The following is a 19,810-nucleotide window of genomic DNA, read 5'->3' as shown; positions in this document are numbered from 1 at the left end:
GGTCTCACTCAGTCTTAAAGAGGCTTTGAGATATGACACTGATCTCCTATGCCATGGTGATTAAAAGTAATATTGCCACTATATCCCTACATGAACAATTACTTGAGTTTAGCAAACACTTAACACACGTTAATGCTTGTATTGTTCTCACTGAGGCAGACACATTCACACTTACAGCAAGTCCAAAAGAACTCTTATAGGAGTGGTGATGTCAGAATTCAGCCCTGCCCATACCTCAGATCTGACTTTTCCTCAAAGGAGGAGCAAGGGTTGCTGCCAGAAACATTGAAGAGCTGTTGGACCTGGATATGCCTGACCCAGGACTGGAGGTCAGCATCCCTGGGTTCCTGGCTTGCTTGTAGACTCCGTTTCATCTCCTGCAGGGTCACAGGAGCAGAAGAGATGGTTGACCCTGGGAGGAGCTGCTGCTGAAGTGCTGTGAGAGCTACATGTGAGGCTACTTGAGTGGAGGGGGACCTGTCCACATCAGGGCCTGGCTAAGAGTCAGGAAGAATGCCTCCATCTCCCATAGATGCTCCCAGTCCAAGTTGCTTCAACGCTGATGCAGCAGCCCTCTTCCAATTGCCCAGTTCCAGCCTTCCTGACCCAGAGAAACGGACAGATGCACAGCTACAAGCATGATATGGGAATGTTGGGGATGCGTTGCCAGGATTGTTATTGTAAATTTAAAGCAGAGACAAAACCATGACATCACAGAAACTGGGTTGGATTCAGACTTCCATTCAGCAGAGTGTTAGTAATGCTGGAGGAAGTAGGTGAAGGGCAATTTCCCCATATTATTAACCCTGCAACCCTCTGTGACCTCTGAAAAGCTGTTATGGTGGGTTGGGGAACCCTCTGGAGCAGTGTGGGATGTGGTGCTGGGGGTTGTAGGGGAAAGGGGAAATCAGCCAAAACCTCCTCCTTGTCTCCTTCCTCCAGTGGGGAGAGGAGCCAGTCTGTTTGCAGAGGAGCCAGTCTGGATCCAATCCACTGTAAATGACATGGCAAAAGAAGCCAAAGCAAACAGGTAATGCAAATACCTGTGACATTAAACACCCAAGCAACCACTATGGAGATCTGCCAGGCTGTCAGTTGGGAAGAAGCAGAGGTTTAAACAATATGCTAACACCATATTTATGAATAATCAAAAATAAGAACCCTGTGCAGAGGTTTCATCTTATATAGGTGGGAGACAGAAGACAGATGGTCACACCTTCTTGCCCCTATCCATTTGAGATTCTATCAGCACATGTGCTTGTCCAAATAATAATAATAATAATAATAATAATAATAATAATAATAATAATAACTATTATTATTATGTCCATAGGCTCTGACACTGAAATATGCACCGTGCAAAAATGTGGAGTACAGATCACCTGCACTGTTGGGATTTCAAATGTGCATAAGCTGGTGCAATCCTCCCCCACATATGTTCATGTGTATGCAAAATAAAAATTTGCACAGGAATACTGTCTGCTGTAAGGGGCGCAGGTGGCGTTGTGGGTTAAACCACAGAGCCTAGGGCTTGCCGATCAGAAGGTTGGCAGTTCGAATCCCTGCGACGGGGTGAGCTCCCGTTGCTCAGTCCCAGCTCCTGCCAACCTAGCAGTTTGAAAGCATGTCAAAGTGCAAGTAGATAAACAGGTACCGCTACAGCGAGAAAGTAAACGGCATTTCCATGTGCTGCTCTGGTTCGCCATAAGCAGTTTCGTCATGCTGGCCACAAGACCTGGAAGCTCTACGCCAGCTCCCTCAGCCAATAATGCGAGATGAGCGTCGCAACCCCAGAGTCGGTCACGACTGGACCTAATGGTTAGGGGTCCCTTTACCTTACTGTCTGCTGTGGTCCAGTGGGATTTGATTGCATCACCCAGATGTATAAGGAAATATTCTGGTTGCAGCACACACACGGGGGTGGGGTGGGGGGACTAGCAGAGCTTTTGTTTCCAGAGGAAAAGAGCAGAAAGCCCTTCCTCTCTTTTCATAGGCAGTGTATCTTGACAATCTAGCCCTGGGTGACTGTGTTCCTCCTTGTCTCCCTCTCTGCACTCACCACTGGGGCTGTGTTGTGGCTCTTCTTGAGCCTTTTCACGGCTTCATTAGCATCAAAATCATACGCTGACAATGCATCTGCCAGGCAGACCCTTTTCTAGCCAAAACAACCTCTCTCAAGCTGTGACTGCATCTGCAGGTGACACCTGTGTCCCTTTTGAAAGCAACCTTGGGGGGAATAAATCCAACCCTTTATGTAATCATAGCAATCTTTTTTAAAAAAAGGTGAAGGATTTAGTGTTTATCTAAATACCAGGAAATGTAATCCCTATACTCTCCGGAGTTAGTAGTTGAGATCGCACAATGGGCACTCTTGAAGTGCCGCAACTGGATTCCAGCCAAAGGAAGGGCTTCTCAAAAATAAAAATAAAGCAAGAGCTCACAGCCACTCTGCTCCTCCATGATCCTTTTTCCTCCTGTGTCAGGCTGAGCTAAGCCAGGGTTCAGCTTAGCATCCCACCCACCCACCGACCCCGCAATCCAGGACTCATGGTTAAGGGTCGTTCTTGGCAACAGCTCTTGGTTAGTAAGGAGAGAGCTGAGCCATGAGTTCCAGTTCAGGAAAACACTAAGCTAGGGTTTCCCACACTTGGGTCTCTAGCTGTTTTTGGACTACAATTCCCATCATCCCAGACCTCTGGCCTTGCTAGCTAGGGATGATGGGACACATAAACCATTAAAAGTATTCTAAGGCATTTGAAAGTGTCTCTTTAAGCCAGGGGTGGGGGACCAGTGGCCCTCTAGATATTGCTGAGCTCCAACTACTACCAGCCCCAGCCAACACGGCCAGTAGTCAGGGATGGCACAGGTCATAGCATCTGGAAGAGCAGAGGCTCCCCTTCCACTGAGCTATAGCCCTTCCCCATTTGAGGCTCACAATAGGATGAGGTGCACAGGCAGAGTGGCCAATGAGCTTCACAGCAGAGAAGAGATCTGACCAGTATTTCCCAAGTCCAGCACTCTTGTCACTGCTGCCTCTCAGATAAAAGCAGCACAGTGTGCAAGAGAAGGGATTGGTGGATTGCAAGAAGCAAGTGGAGGCATGGCTTTCCTGTCTGTGAAAGCTTGATGGACACATTCTAATTCAATCCCCAGAGGAGTTACAAAATGAAATGGGACACATAAACCATTAAAAGTATTTTAAGGCATTTGAAAGCTTTTCTTTACTTTTCTGCCTGAAGGGTTAGATAGTGTAGAGTAGGAAATACTCTGAGTTTTAGCCTGAAATCCAAGCGCACACTTTAGAAGGTTTTTTTTTTTAAAAAAAAAAAGCAGTGGAACTTACTTACAAAAAGTATGTTTAGAGTAAAAACTAAGGAGTATATGTAGGAGAGTGTGTTTTAAGACTGAGTATCAGTTGCTGGAAACTGCAGAAGGGGAGAGAGCTCTTGTGCTCAGATCCTCTTGCAGGTTTCCCACAGCCAGATATCTGGTTGACCATTGTAAGAACAAGATGCTCTGCTAGATGGGCCACTGGCCTGATCCACAAGGCTCTATTTATGTCTTCCATTATGCATATGAAACAGCAACCCTCATGCATAAGAAGTGGGGGTGGTTTGCAAGAGTACAACCCATCTTGACAGAGAGGAAGAGAAATCTATGGAGGCAAAGAAGTCCCACAAGAATGGCATGGAATATTGATAAACTGAGATGGCAAAAACCTGACAAACAGGTGGTAGGAGTGAGAAAAGAGAGGAGTGAGAAGAGAGGAGTGAGAAGGAGGAGACACATAGAGATAAGGGTACAGAAAAATAATCTTATTGTTTGGGTAGGTCATTTCCTGGGTCTCACTGTGAAGGTATTTTAAAATGTCCCCAGGGGTGAAAAAGACTGTTGCCCATAAAAATCAATGAAGATATCCAAGATTTAAATGTAGCCGGAATTGGCCACCCGGGTGCATGCATGCACACACACACGCAGAGGCAACAGTGGAGAAAAGAGGTCCTGTTCTTCCTAACTAATTTCTTATTTTAGTGCTAACACAAATCCCAAATCAAATAGAGTCCATTCTTCCTAGATTTACAGTGGACCCTCGGGTTATGTTACCTTCGGGTAACGTAACTTTCGGATTGCGAACATGGCAAACCCGGATTTTTCTACAGTTCACACATGCACAGAAGCACTCTATCGTGCCATGTGCATGCGCAAAAGCAGCACCTCATGTTGCGGACTTTTTTTAGCAACATAAAAAACATTTAAAAGCAATACAATATTGCATGTTGTAGGGCTGTGCTGAAATAACATAAAGTTGTAGCAGCCCTGCAATGTAGTCCATTATTAAAAATTCAGGTCATAGGTGGGACTGAGAGTGTTTGGAGTCCTTCCCCATACCTTTTAGGTTATAGAAATCTACTTAAATTGCCTCCTCAGTGCCAACAGTTGCACACAGAAGCCTCATGTCATATTGACTTGCATGCAAACTGGTTGCAATTTTTTAAGTTCCAAATCTTTTTTATTTTATTTAAAAAATGCATATGAGGAATGACCCAAGATAGAGCAGGAACTCCTGCTTTTGAGCATTACTTTTATTTATTTTCAACCCTCTCAGTTACAGACATAAGTAACCCATTAGGGATATACAGTAACATTTTGTTGCAGAACTTGCTACATTTCAGAAATGCATGCTTAAAGTAGTCTTAAGGCAGTGCTTGAAGAGGCTGCAGAATTCTCCTGCACTAAGAGGTCTAGTATTGAGTCTTATTTATTTTATCCACTCAGAAATTCATAGCTAAACCCTCCTTTTGTCATAGTAGAGCATCCTTGTGTTATTTCATTGAACACTACCAAAGGAAGCAATCCACAAGGGGATATGTGATAGCTTCATTGTATCTGCTTCAGAGAGAAAAGTATGATCAACCAGAACTAACATCTTACCGAAGGAAGAATAATACAAAAGCCAGCTAAGAGGCACGCATGTGGTGCCGATCAGTGTCTCCTCAGTCCTGCTGAATTCAATGGGGTTTGCTCCCAGGTTAGTGGGGTGAGAGCTGCAGCTTTAAGAGTCCTCAGCACAGTTAACATACATTATCATTGCAATCCTTGGAGCAATCCTCTAAGGTAGGTCACAGAGGTTAACTGGCCAGTATGGAAGTTCACACAGGAAAGTGTATTTCGGGGAGGAAGCCATTATGCATTGAAATTCCATTTTCTGCACTACATTTAAAACAAGAAATGCTTCTAATCCAGAAACGAATGCTCAAAAAAGCATTTTAGGAAATAGCTGTTACATTGGGTAGTCCTCCAAACCATCAGCAATACATTCAGCAGACTTTGGGCTTGCAAGACCTACTTCATTTTTCTGGAACCCCGAGGGGTCCATCAATCAGAGCAAACTAGTGGCTCAGCTGGGTGAGCATACAGTAAGAATTAAGGAACTGGGACAGGGGTCCCCTCTGAGCACAAGCTGAGAATTAAGGAATGGATGTTTGTGGGTATGTCTCCAAGCATGGGAACTGGTTGAAAGCTGAAAATAATGCTAATATATTTCACATGTGGCAACCAACGTGCCCCTTTGGTTTCAGACAGTACCTGGGTAGAAGAGTCCAAAAAGCCCGGGACACAATTTTTCATGGCCCTCTAGCAACTATGGTGGCTCATCAACCAGAAGTAATGTATTTAGCATTAACTCTGGAAGTGTGTACTCGATTCTGACCAAACTACGGTAAGTCTCCTAGGAGGTTTTTGCTCTACACACACACACACACACACACACACACACACACAGAGAGAGAGAGAGAGAGAGAGAGAGAGAGAGAGAGATCACATTTGAGGAAAGAAATGTAGAAAACCAAAGAATAATATAAAGAAATAATGGAGCAGGAGAAGAATGGGGAAAGAAAGATAGGGAATAAGAAAGGGAGAAGCAAGGGTACCATAAATTAAATATTGACTTACGGTTGTTACAGCAGTAAGAAGTTGCCCCTTGAGGAAAGATAGTTAATTTGATAGAACATATAGCTATAATTCTCAGAAGAATATCCAACAGTCTCAGGAGCTTAAAAAAACCCCAACTCCAGGCAAAGCTAAATATAAAAAATTTATTATGAAGGCAAATTCCTTCAAGAAAGTTTTTCTTTATGCCCGAAGGCAGTATAATGTCACACAAAAAAGGAAGTTTGACCTTTCGGTTTCTTTTAAAATAAAACCAAATTCCTTCCAATCTTTCCAAAATGGAACAAGAAAAAATAAAATCAATTTACATTCCTTAAAACTAAACTAAAAAGAAAAGAAAGTGTGGACGAGCCCTTACTTAGCAAGCAAGTAAACATAAGTGAATACCTTGAGACTTAGCTCTGAGTAAACCTGCACCTCATCTCTAAATTCAATCTGGACTGAACAAAGCTCATCAAGCAGCTACATGGACTGACCACAGAAGGGATCACACAGCCAGGGAATCATGACATGGGGCAAGGTTTCCAGTTGCTAACACTGAATGACTTGCTAGCCGACAACAAAGAGTGTAAATTCTTCAGCCCACAGAAGGAGTTATCCGGGTTTTAGCTGGAATTCCAAAAATACAGGAGACTTGAAAGTCTGGGAGACACAGTTCCTCAAGAATTATGGGACTGGATGCATTCCATCACAGACGATGCCTCATGCTAAACAGGACTCCTCCCTTACACAGTGATCATGCATGTTGATGGCTTAATATTCATGGCCAGCACATCTCGCAAACATTACTAGACATTACTGTGAGGCTAGGACTGCTGTCAGCTGCAGATGGAAACAAGTCCAAGTGTTAATTTCAATTAAATGAAACCACTGTCTTTTCGAAGAACTGATTATGAATGGGGATGCTGCACTTAGCACAACAAAGCACAAAGCTGTAACAGGAATATGGCAAAACCGCAAGACACATTGGATTTTGTCAGGGATTGCATATCCAGCTCTGAAACTTGGGCAACTCATCTAAGAAAACCCCTCCATAATAATAGAAAATAGATATAGATGCCAGTGCCTGAAATGAGAGTTAACAGGGTTAAACATGTTTTTGTGTTTGTGCTGGTACTGCTGTTCTTGGTCCACAGATGCTTCAAATGGAAAGTGGATGGTGAGACTTAAGGTGGCAGCACAGATGCATTTGGAAATAAAGTATCCTTGTATTCAAGGCATCTTGTATGTAATATAAACACACATGGCAAAGAGTTTCCAAGTTTCATGCATTAGAATCTAATACCACTTGATGGCTTTATCTGTGGAATTATGTGGTAACTCTCCCCATATGAACCAACCCGTACCCTGAACTCAGGTCCTTCTTCATGGTAACACAACAGCGGACCTAGCACCTTCATTATATATCTTTAGGCACAAGGTAAAAACTTTTCTCTATAACCAGGCCTAGAAGTGGGTGGGTTGTTTTTAATGTTTCTTTTTGGTTTTAATGCATCCACATTATTCTGTCTGTGCATCTTTGTTTGTTTGTTTGTTTGTTTGTTTGTAAGTTGCTTTAGGTTGCCCTGTGCAGTCCCTAAGACAGTTAGTTGGGTGGCACCTTGTCCACCTACTTCTGGCAACTCCTGCAGCCAAGCTGATGCCAAACAAATTGCTCTGCTTTCCACTCAGTTCCCGTGAGTTCCCGCTGAAAAGAAGCCCTGCTTTTACCTCCACCGGTATTCAAAATCTAGATCTGACCTCTCAAACACATCTGGAACAACACAGGAAGGAGACGATTTTATTGGAAATGCACTTGGCAAGAGAAGGCTAAGCATGTTCTCATCAGAAAACACCAACAAACAATTTTTGCAGCTTTCCCAGCAGAAAGTATGGCAAATGATTTCCTTAGTGTCTTCAGCAGAAGGCAGCAGTGAGCAACTCAGTGATTTATTTGCCTTTCCATGCTCTTTCAGGACCAGTTCACAAACTCACCCAACTGGACTTCCTGTCAATGAGGTGGAGAGGTGTGCTAAAAGCCCTAGCACTGCATACAGAAGGTAAAGGTAAAGGGACCCCTGACCATTAGGTCCGGTCGTGACCGACTCTGGGGTTGCGGTGCTCATCTCACATTATTGGCCGAGGGAGCCGGCGTACAGCTTCCGGGTCATGTGGCCAGCATGACAAAGCCGCTTCTGGCGAACCACAGCAGCACACAGAAATTATGTTTACCTTCCCGCTGTAGCGGTACCTATTTATCTACTTGCACTTTGACGTGCTTTCAAACTGCTAGGTTGGCAGGAGCTAGGACCGAGCAATGGGAGCTCACCCCATCACGGGGATTCGAACCGCCAACCTTCTGACTGGCAAGCCCTAGGCTCTGTGGTTTAACCCACAGTGCCACCCACGTCCCACTGCTTACAGAAGGTAGTATTTTATTTCCTTCATCTTTCCGGCATTTAGCAAAGGTGGTACTTTTTCATCAGGCCTTTGGGGGACCTTATGACTGTTCTCGGTAACTATTTTATGGCTATTGAAACTTGATTGCTGCTAGTTCGCTGTGGATTTTATCTTGCTGTTACTTTATTTTTGTTTAAAATTTATATTTGGGTTTAATGGACCTGTGCTTGCTGCTTTGTGGATTTTCAGGTGGAAAGCAAGTTAAAAGCAAGTTAAAATAACATGTGATGCAGAGATTGCATGCACCCATGCATGCATATCTAGTCCTGATTCACACAATAAAATTTAGACAAGAATGGGAGTTCATACATATTGGGACTAAGTGCCTAATGCCCACATCACAACTACTCTGAATGTCCGGTGACAGAAAGGATTCTTTCTTCCACCCCATAGGAGTAATTCCCAGCTGTGTAGTGAACCAACCCTTTCCTCTCTTACTTCCCAACTATTAAAAAAGAAGAAAAGGCAGGCCATTCAAACACCAGCTAGCATTTAAGGGTATTTTATCTTAGTGTATGCATTTCTGTTCTGTTCACCAGTGTGCCTCTTGGGAGGCTTCCTCCATGTGTCTCCAAAGTTGGCTATCTGCGCTTACCAGTCATAGTCAGACAAGCCTAAGAAGCTTGCAAATGGGAAAGGAATCCACAGAATCTTGCAATCAACAAGAAACCCTTCCAATTTGGCAGGCTGGCAGTAGAGAGGAACTTGGAACTATACACAAGGATGTCTTGTTATGCACTTCTGTTTATTTATTTGCTTATAAGCATTTATAGCCAGCCATTCGTTCATGCTGTCCAAACCCAGGACTGTGGTCTCCTCCTTAACCATGCAGCCAAGAACAAGCCTTGGTTACAGGCAGTGATTAAGGATGAAAGAGCTTAACCACAATCCTGGGTTCAGACGACATGCTAAGCTGCTGTGCTGCACTGAGCTAAAAGGACCAAGGGGGGCTACAGTGTCCTCCTTAGGCATTAGCACATTTGTTACATGAGAATACGAGCAAGAACAATATGTAAGGAGCACAGAGGTGCGGAATCACTGGCACCTGACAGATCAGTTCCAAAGTCATCACCAAAAAGAGCAACAAATAACAACCTAGTTCCATAAGCTCACTGAAATAGGCCACGGCAACATGAATGTCAGATTCATTACAAGAGCAGTTTAAGGACCAACAGAAAGAAGGGTGCACTGACAACCGCCATGCAGAAAACTGAAGCTAACAATAAGACATCTCAAAAGGCAGTGTATGTACAAGCAGGCTGATGTGAGTAACTAGAGGCATTTCATGCATGTGAAAAGATCACTAGGCATAAAAGCAGCATGGCCATCTTGCAGATTAAGTTCATCTGGAGGCATATATATACTTATTCCTCTTCCTGCCAAAAAGTTATGGGAAGTTGAGTGTTCTTCTGTAGAGGTCTGAACCTTCTGTGAATTATACTAGAAAATCTTGATGACTGGGAAAGAATCTGGTTGTAGATCAAACATAGGAGTCACAGTGGGCGATAACTAATACAGCCTACGCACATAACATCTAGTACAGTATACATGAACTCAGATTGCATTGTCAATGATCAGATTTTCTGCAGGTTATTGACTCTGCATGCAGCTAACATTCAAACATTATAGCTTCAAAATGACATCCAAGAATGTCAGAGATGGGACTGGCATGCTGGGTGGGCAGGAGGATACACGACCTCTTGCTGCCCCCCCTTTTTTAAAAAATGTCACTTTGTAACACAACGAAACAATTGCTCATGATACTAGATCTCAAGGTCATCCAAAGGAATTGTTTAGCAACATGTTAAGGATAGAGAAAAGGAAATACGTATTCACACAATGCCTAATTAATTGATGGAATTTACTGCAACAGGATATGATTAAGTTGGACGACTTTTAAAAAGTCTGGAATCATAGTAAACCAACTGAAATTTTAATAACTATATATTTGAGGTTGTGTTTTTAGAACGGTAAAGAAAAGAATTTCTCTCCCAGTCCTGGGAATAAAATTAATGCACTTGTCAGTTGGAAATAAGAGAAAATATCTGTGTGTAAGTCCCCATTTCGTGTCCAAATATGCAGAACAAAGACACTAAATCAGCTACAAATATTTGAGATGCAGAACAAAAACACTATAAAAACAGAATCTCAAGGGGATTCTTGTTATTTCTCCTACTCTCTCACATACCTCTAATTTCAAACAAGGCAGCTGCATTTTCTGTAGTCTTTATAGTGGCAGCATCCTCATAGCCACATGGGGGTAGATTCATGGTTTTATTATATTTCTCTTCACCCATAGAGAATTCTATTTTGCTCCTGCCTCTCTTCTTCTCATACTCACCGACTCCTGACAGCATTCTCTATTCCAAATGTTTGATTTTCTCTTAGGCACACAAGATCTCTTCCACTGCACCCATTTTTCTTTCACAGTTACACGTTTATATTGAAGAAATCAAACATTTTACCATTTTCTCTCTCTCTCGAAAAGAGACACGCTTAATGACTTCTAAGCAGACATCTTTCTTGTAGTTATTTTAGGATTAAAAAAGAATCTAACATATGGTGTCACAGAAAACCCATCGGTATTTATCGCCAGCAACTTTGCCACTCACAAATCAGGCTGCCCAGAAATGTAAATACTCTGCCTGTGTGAACAAGGTTTCTCTTATACAAATCTCTTACAACAGCTTCACTTTTTCAGCTGTGTCCTATGTCTCAAGGTCATCCAGAGCCCCACTAACAGAGCAGTCATAACATGTGACACTACTTCGGATTTGTGGGCTTGGGCACCGGAAGAAACAGAGTACAGTGGTACCTTGGGTTACAAACACCTCAAGTTACAAACACTTCGGGTTACAGACTTCGCTAACCCGAAGTAGTAGCTTGGGTTAAGAACTTTGCCCCAGGATGAGAACAGAAATTGCATGGTGGTGGTGTCTCAGCAGCAGGAGGCCTCATTAGCTAAAGTGGTACCTCAGGTTAAGAATGGTTTCAGGTTAAGAACGGACCTCCGGAACAAATTAAGTTCTTAACCAGTGGTACCACTGTACCATGCACCTTCTACACCCCTGCCCCAGAGTATTCATATCCACCAGTGGTCCTGGTTTTATAAGTGTGTTCAGAAACCAGCAGTTCTCTCCCCGTGCTGTATCAGAAGCCTCTTGCACAATTGTACTGAATCCTCTGGCCTGTTACCTAATGCCCTTGCTTAGCAGTCCAGCTCTGAATTTTCTATGCAAAAAGATACAAACCAACTAGGACTGGTTTGGACAGAATTCTCACATTGTTCCCACTAGCTGGCCTGCTCCATCTCTTTTATTGTTAAACCTCATTTTACCATTAGGCCCTAGATTTGCTTTATTGCACCCGTCCACCATATTGCTACCCTTCTGCTTCTTCAGATGAAACTGAAACTCACAATCCTGGAACCCTATGACTTCTCAGTGGTGTCTGTAAGCTCTCCTTCTCCCCTCCCCAACTTCTTTTTGACATATCACATCAAATCCAATGGGTTGCCTATCACTACAGTAATGCAACTGCCCATACTAGTAGGGGGAAGAGGGGAGCGAAAAACTCTGACCTTACAGTTCCAGAGGAGGGGTGTCTGTACAGATTTGCTGCTAAAATATCGTGGGCCAAATCTCAATTGAAACAATATGGGACTTGGTTGTTTTTTTGGGACATACCCCCCTAAGCCAGGTATGTCCGAAGTCTGTTTTGGGGACCTAATGTAGCCCGCTGGTTGGTTTAATCCGGCCCCTGTGGCAGTTTATTTCCTGGGATAAAATCCTTTTTTTAAAAATAAAACCTCAACAACTTCAATCCTAAGAAAAGGTCAACAGCTTTGGTTGGCCCTTTCGTCAGCCCTCATGGCCCTTCACTTCATCAAATCTGACCCCCTTTGAAAAAAGTTTGGACACCACTGCCCTAAACCAAAGGGATCAGAGAAAATGGAGGCAGAGACTGTGCACAGCCATATGTCCAGCACGTGACAGGAAAAGGGAGATCTTCCACACCCTTTTGCACCCCAGGTGTAAAACAGCAGGAAATCTCCATCACCTTTACTGAAGAAGATGCACACCTATGATCCAAAACTGATAATTACACAGAGGTATATAGTCACAGCCCCTTCATGGATCAATGCCTTGTCGTGACGAAGGGGCTTGAATAACTTGGAGAAGCTATGAGCTATGCCATGCAGGGCCACCCAAGATGGACAGGTCATAGTGGAGAGTTTTGACTAAACGTGATCCACCTGGAGAAGGAACTGGCAAGCCACTCCAGTATCCCTGCCAAGAAAACTCCATGGACAAAGACAACAGGCATATAAAAGTTATGACGCTGGAAGATGAGCCCCTCAGGTCGGAAGGCGTCCAACATGCTACTGAGGAAGAGCGGAGGACAAGTACAAGTAGATTCAGAGCTGATGAAGCGACTGGGCCAAAGCCGAAAGGATGCTCAGTTGCGGATATGCCTGGAAGCGAAAGGAAAGTCCGATGCTGTAAAGAAAAATATTGCATAGGAACCTGGAATGTAAGAACCATGAGTGGAGGTAAGCTGGATGTGGTCAAAAATGAGATGACAAGAATAAATATCGACATCCTGGGCATCAGTGAACTAAAATGGAAGGGAATGGGCGAATTCAGTTCGGGTGACTATCATGTCTACTACTGTGGGCAAGAATCCTGTAGCAGAAATGGAGTGGCCCTCATAGTCAACAAAAGAGTGGCAAAAGCTGTAATGGGATGCAATCTCAAAAATGACAGAATGATCTCGATACGAATCCAAGGCAGACCTTTTAACATCACAGTAATCCAAGTTTATGCACCAACTACCGGTGCTGAAGAAAGTGAAATTGACCAATTCTATGAAGACCTACAACAACTTCTAGAAATGACACCAAAGAAGGATGTTCTTCTCATTACAGGGGATTGGAATGCTAAAGTAGGGAATCAAGAGATAAAAGGAACAACTGGCAAGTTTGGCCTTGGAGTTCAAAATGAAGCAGGGCAAAGGCTAATAGAGTTCTGTCAAGAGAACAAGCTGGTCATCACAAACACTCTCTTCCAACAACACAAGAGACGACTCTACACATGGATATCACCAAATGGGCAGCATCGAAATCAGATTGATTATATTCTCTGCAGCCAAAGATGGAGAAGCTCTATACAGTCAGAAAAACAAGACCTGGAGCTGACTGTAACTCAGATCATCAGCTTCTTATAGCAAAATTCCAGCTTAAACTGAAGAAAGTAGGAAAAAGCACTGGGCCAGTAAGATACAATCTGAATCAAATCCCTTATGAATACACAGTGGAAGTGAGGAACAGGTTTAAGGATTTAGATTTGGTGGACAGAGTGCCTGAAGAACTATGGATGGAGGCTCGTAACATTATACAGGAGGCAGCAACGAAAACCATCCCAAGGAAAAGGAAATGCAAGAAAGCAAAATGGCTATCCAACGAGGCCTTACAAATAGCGGAGGAGAGGAGGCAAGCAAAATGCAAGGGAGATAGGGAAAGATACAGGAAACTGAATGCAGATTTCCAAAAAACAGCAAGGAGAGACAAGAGGGTCTTCTTAAATGAGCAATGCAAAGAAATAGAGGAAAACAATAGAATGGGGAAAACCAGAGATCTGTTCAAGAAAATTGGAGATATGAAAGGAACATTTCGTACAAAGATTACCATAATCAAGGACAAAAGTGGTAAGGACCTAACAGAAGCAGAAGACATCAAGAAGAGGTGGCAGGAATACACAGAGGAATTATACCAGAAAGATATGGAGGTCTCGTACACCCCAGGTAGTTTGGTTGCTGACCTTGAGCCAGACATCTTGGAGAGTGAAGTCAAATGGGCCTTAGAAAGCACTGCTAATAACAAGGCCAGTGGAAGTGATGATATTCCAGCTGAACTATTTAAAATTTTAAAAGATGATGCTGTTAAGGTGCTACACCCAATATGCCAGCAAGTTTGGAAAACTCAGCAATGGCCAGAGGATTGGAGAAGATCAGTCTACATCCCAATTCCAAAGAAGGGCAGTGCCAAAGAATGCTCCAACTACCGCACAATTGCGCTCATTTCACACGCTAGCAAGGTTATGCTTAAAATTCTACAAGGCAGGCTTAGGCAGTATGTGGACCGAGAACTCCCAGAAGTGCAAGCTGGATTTCGAAAGGGCAGAGGAACCAGAGACCAAATAGCAAACATGCGCTGGATTATGGAGAAAGCTAGAGAGTTCCAGAAAAACGTCTACTTCTGCTTCATTGACTATGCAAAAGCCTTCGACTGTGTCGACCACAGCAAACTATGGCAAGTTCTTAAAGAAATGGGAGTGCCTGATCACCTCATCTGTCTCCTGAGAAATCTCTATGTGGGACAAGAAGCTACAGTTAGAACTGGATATGGAACAACTGATTGGTTCAAAATTGGGAAAGGAGTACGACAAGGTTGTATATTGTCTCCCTGCTTATTTAACTTATATGCAGAATTCATCATGCGAAAGGCTGGACTAGATGAATCCCAAGCCGGAATTAAGATTGCCGGAAGAAATATCAACAACCTCAGATATGCAGATGACACAACCTTGATGGCAGAAAGCGAGGAGGAATTAAAGAACCTTTTAATGAGGGTGAAAGAGGAGAGCGCAAAATATGGTCTGAAGCTCAACATCAAAAAAACCAAGATCATGGCCACTGGTCCCATCACCTCCTGGCAAATAGAAGGGGAAGAAATGGAGGCAGTGAGAGATTTTACTTTCTTGGGCTCCTTGATCACTGCAGATGGTGACAGCAGTCACGAAATTAAAAGACGCCTGCTTCTTGGGAGAAAAGCAATGACAAACCTAGACAGCATCTTAAAAAGCAGAGACATCACTTTGCCGACAAAGGTCCGTATAGTTAAAGCTATGGTTTTCCCAGTAGTGATGTATGGAAGTGAGAGCTGGACCATAAAGAAGGCTGATCGTCGAAGAATTGATGCTTTTGAATTATGGTGCTGGAGGAGACTCTTGAGAGTCCCATGGACTGCTAGAAGATCAAACCTATCCATTCTTAAGGAAATCAGCCCTGAGTGCTCCCTGGAAGGACAGATCGTGAAGCTGAGGCTCCAATACTTTGGCCACCTCATGAGAAGAGAAGAATCCTTGGAAAAGACCCTGATGTTGGGAAAGATGGAGGGCACTAGGAGAAGAGGACGACAGAGGACGAGATGGTTGGACAGTGTTCTCGAAGCTACGAACATGAGTTTGACCAAACTGCGGGAGGCAGTGCAAGACAGGAGTGCCTGGCGTGCTATGGTCCATGGGGTCACGAAGAGTCGGACACGACTAAACGACTAAACAACAACAACAACATATAGTCACAGAAGTTGATGCCTATGGTGTGGTTGCAGTGCAATGCTAATACCCTGTTTCTCATATTTTAAGACATACCCATAAAATAAGCCATAGCAGGATTTTTAAGCATTCAAGGAATATAAGCCATACCCCGAAAATAAGACATAGTGATAGGCACAGCAGCAATGCCGGCTGCGGCAGGAGGAGGAGGAAAAAAATAAGACATCCCTTGAAAATAAGCCATAGTGTGTTTTTTTGAGGAAAAAATAAATATAAGACATGTCTTATAATATGAGAAACACGGTAGTAAAGACTTTGTTAAGGGACCATTCATAACACAAGGAGTGCATAGACACAGCAGCATTGCTTGGTCACATGCATGAGTCAATATACACAGAGCTCTTTAAGAGCATTGATGGTCTTGTGTACACCAAGCAGGACTTGCTTTCAATGGTGCCCCCTGATATCCAGCACCTCTGCTGAAAAAACACAGGCACAGGAACTGTCTAGTGTTCATTATAACACAACTGGGATTAGCATAAAACACTGCACTTGAAGCATTAGAGCCTGTATTTTCTATGGATTATGTTCTTTACAGCACTGGTGGCAGAGGTTTGGCAATGCAAATAATACTTATTGCAGGCTTTCAGCTGAGAAATGAGTCATGACCACTGCACTCCAGAGAAACAATATTCAGTAGGAGATTAGACAACTTCTACCACCTTTTGTGCGTGCAGGAATAATGCACTTTTTTTTAGTTTCTCTCACTAGACCACCAATTTAACACCCTGCCAACTGTCCAATTACTCCTATTCACGGTGAGTTAAATGGGTTTCTCTCCAGCCATACACACCTTTCTTTTCTTTTAGTATAATTAATGAAGCTCATCAAAGCCGAGAAAACAAGCCAGAGCACTAGCTACTCACTGACATGTTAACATGAAGGTTGTGTGCTACTGATCTCTCTGCAGGGTGTTCATGTCGCTAACATGGCATACAAAACAGTGCCAAGTGCCATATGCGGCAGGAGGGGCACACATTAAGATATTCTGATAAGCTATCAACATAACCTGGAACTCCAGCATGTCCCATATAAGATTGCCCAGTATATGATCACTGCATTGTTTCTGGGGCTTTACTTCTGGCTGCATCCATTTTTAAAAAATCCCATTACCCTGACAATAGTCACAGTGGCATTGCAGTATGTCCCTTTAGGCATGCCCACTAAGGATTCTCTCTCTCTCTCTCTCTCTCTCTCTCTCTCTCTCTCTCTCTCTCTCTCTCTCTCTCTCTCTCTCTCTCTCCCTCCCTCCCTCTCTCCTCCCACTTTAGTATCATAGATGTGTAGGGCACAACAAGGATCAGAGAATGAAGGTTTCAATAATGCACATGCTGTGGAGTATCGCACATTTCTTTGTGGACTGTGTGCCCTGCACAATACCACAGAAGCAGCACAGGCTGTGTTGTTGGTAGGAACAATTATGCAATTTTCAATCAGCCAAATGAAGAGCAACAGGTTTTTGACACATAAAGAGAGGCTCCCTTCGTTCCCCGCAAACAACTGCACAGCTAAGCAACTATTGATTCTAGATCAGGCGTAGTGCTAAAGAATGAACTCTCTTGCATTGCTCTGTAGCAGCCCGTCTCCAATCCTCCAAATGTTTTGGACTACAACTCCTGGCTGTGCTGACTGGGGGGAGCTGCTGTCCCAAAAAAAATCTGGAGGGCACCAGTTTGGGGAAGCCTTCTCTATAGGAATAATGGCCTCTACGTAGCTTTTAATCTGGCAGCTCTAAAATACATACAGCAACAAGTTTATTGTGAGAGTACAGGTTAGAAGAAATGTACAGTAAAGCACAATAAAAGATATTAACCATGCAGTGATATGCCCCCATTTTGGAGACAGTTTCAAAAAGAAGAAAGGAGGGTATTTTTTTCCTCTTTTCCTATTATTGTTTCTATAAAGGACAGAATAAAAGTAAGGTAAGAGATTCTAGCCATCCTTGATTCTCTTTGTTTCCTGATGTAGGGAGAAGAGGACAGAAAGTGCTTTGTGACTTTAGCTCTATGTTATCAGCAGATCTTTTCCCATCATTGTGAGGAACAATTATTCCTGACTGCATAGGGAGGTCAATCAACAAACATTTTTCAGGAAAACAGTAAGAGAAAGAAGGGGAAATACATTCCAGATGGAAGGCTACTGTTTTACCTTTCCCACCTAAGCCAATCTTTTCTCTTGTGTGCCTCTAAATTGGCCCACAGGGACTAGAAAGATCTTTCAGTATGGAAACATTAGGGTTCTATTTCTGCTCAGGTCATTTGAAGGTGAGCTAAATGAGATATTGGGGCAGAGGGTTATGAGGTACAAGTATGGTTTCTTTCTTGAGCTTGTATCAACATTTTACCTTGAAATCAAGGGTTGTTTTTTAAATATTATCTTTTAACTTGTCAGGAACACTAAGATTGCCCTGTTTGGCCATACTCAGAAAAAGAACAAAGTTTTAAGTCAGGGTGGGGAATCTCAGTCCCAGGGACCTAATGTGCCCCCCCCCCAGCTCTTTATCTGCCCCTCAAGACTCTCTTTCCTCCCTTGGCCACGCCCTTCACCAGGCCTGCTCTGAGCGCTCCCCAAGTGCTTTTGCCTGGCTGGAATGTGGCCTTGATCTGTGTTTGTGCTTCTTGCTTGCTTGGATGGAGGATGGAGAGAGGAGTGTGGTGGGTACACACACTTCTGTGTGGTTGGAATGTGGCCTAGTGTACAAAGGTAGATGTCACATCCATTGCTCCGCCCACTTTCTTCTCTAGCCCCGCCCACTGCCAGCATACAGCCCCGTAACATTGCTATCAGGCTGGAAAAAAAAAGTTCTCTACCCATACATAGTTTGAATTAATGTGTTGGAAGATTTGGGGCAGACAAAAGAAAATGCTCCAAATCTTCAACACAACTATGGAATTTTCTTCCACAATATGCATTAATGGCCACCAACTTGGATGACTTTAAAAGAGGATTTGGCAAAAAGCACGGGGGGTAAGGCTATCAGCTATGGCTATGCTCTATGTCCATCTGAATGCCAGCTGCTGAGAATCACAAGCGAGAAGAGTGGTGTTGCCCTTAGGTGCTGTTTGTGGGCTTGCCCATAGGCATAGGGCTGGACACTTTGAGAACTGAATGCTGATGTTGGTGGGCCATTGGCCAGTGATCATACTGCACCCCTCTTATGTTCCTATTTCACAGATGAGACTACAGTATTCTACAATGAAGCAAATAGCTACAATGTGGGGGAAGGTGCTTCTTCACTTTCACAGCTGTGGTCTTTAAGGTGATGGACTGCACTATGAACAATGACGTGGAAGAGGACTTGTACATGGATGAGGACAGGAGCACCAATAGCCTCACAATCCACCTTGTACAGACAGCAACTAGTGGCTCTTGTTTTGGAATCTGCCATGAGCAGAGGATAGTGGTTGTCCTTTATTGGCAAATAAGGTGGACAGGTAAAGAAGATGACAAGAGCTCCTGCTTTTAATAATTGTGGAGAGAGGAAATTTCAGCAGGTATGGCTTGCAGCTCAAGCCAAATATTAATCCAAATATTAAAGGTGCAGGAGCCCTTTGCCCTTTTTCATTTGGCCATCCTATCGGCACCTAAACACATGCCATTGCACATCATTGGCATTGCCACATGGACAAATGAATTGCCAGCATTTGCCTCACAGCTTGCTCAGGAAAATTACTTACTGTTCTGATATTGTAAAAGTTGTTTGTGCTAGAATTAACAAGAGGCCATCCGTTAGTAAGTCCATAGCAACTTTCCACTCCTGAGAGATTGCTCATATCCTTAGAACCCTATCTCCCTCCAAAGCAAAGGCAAACAAGTCAAACATGACTCACTGCACAACTACAAGTAAATGCCACACTGATTGACCAACTAATGATCAGTGTGGCAAGATATAGCAGCCATTTTGTTCTATACCACAGCCCATGACGCCCATGTTGTCTTATACCGTTTCACCTCAGCAGCCATTTTGTGTCACGCTATACATCCACGGCAGCCATGTTTGTGGCTGGCGCCCATAGCACACTCTCAAA

At 43.4% G+C, this 19,810-nt stretch overlaps 1 protein-coding gene across 1 annotated transcript in view; it reads right to left on the bottom strand.

The window, feature by feature from the left end:
* Positions 1 to 19,810, bottom strand: part of MAML3 (mastermind like transcriptional coactivator 3) — a 290,816-nt gene that overhangs the window by 102,562 nt on the left and 168,444 nt on the right. The window lies entirely within an intron of this gene.

This window comes from Zootoca vivipara, chromosome Z1, assembly GCF_965207765.1.
Source record: "Zootoca vivipara chromosome Z1, rZooViv2.hap1.1, whole genome shotgun sequence".
Lineage (NCBI taxonomy): Eukaryota > Metazoa > Chordata > Lepidosauria > Squamata > Lacertidae > Zootoca > Zootoca vivipara.
This window is presented reverse-complemented; position numbering and strand designations above follow the sequence as displayed.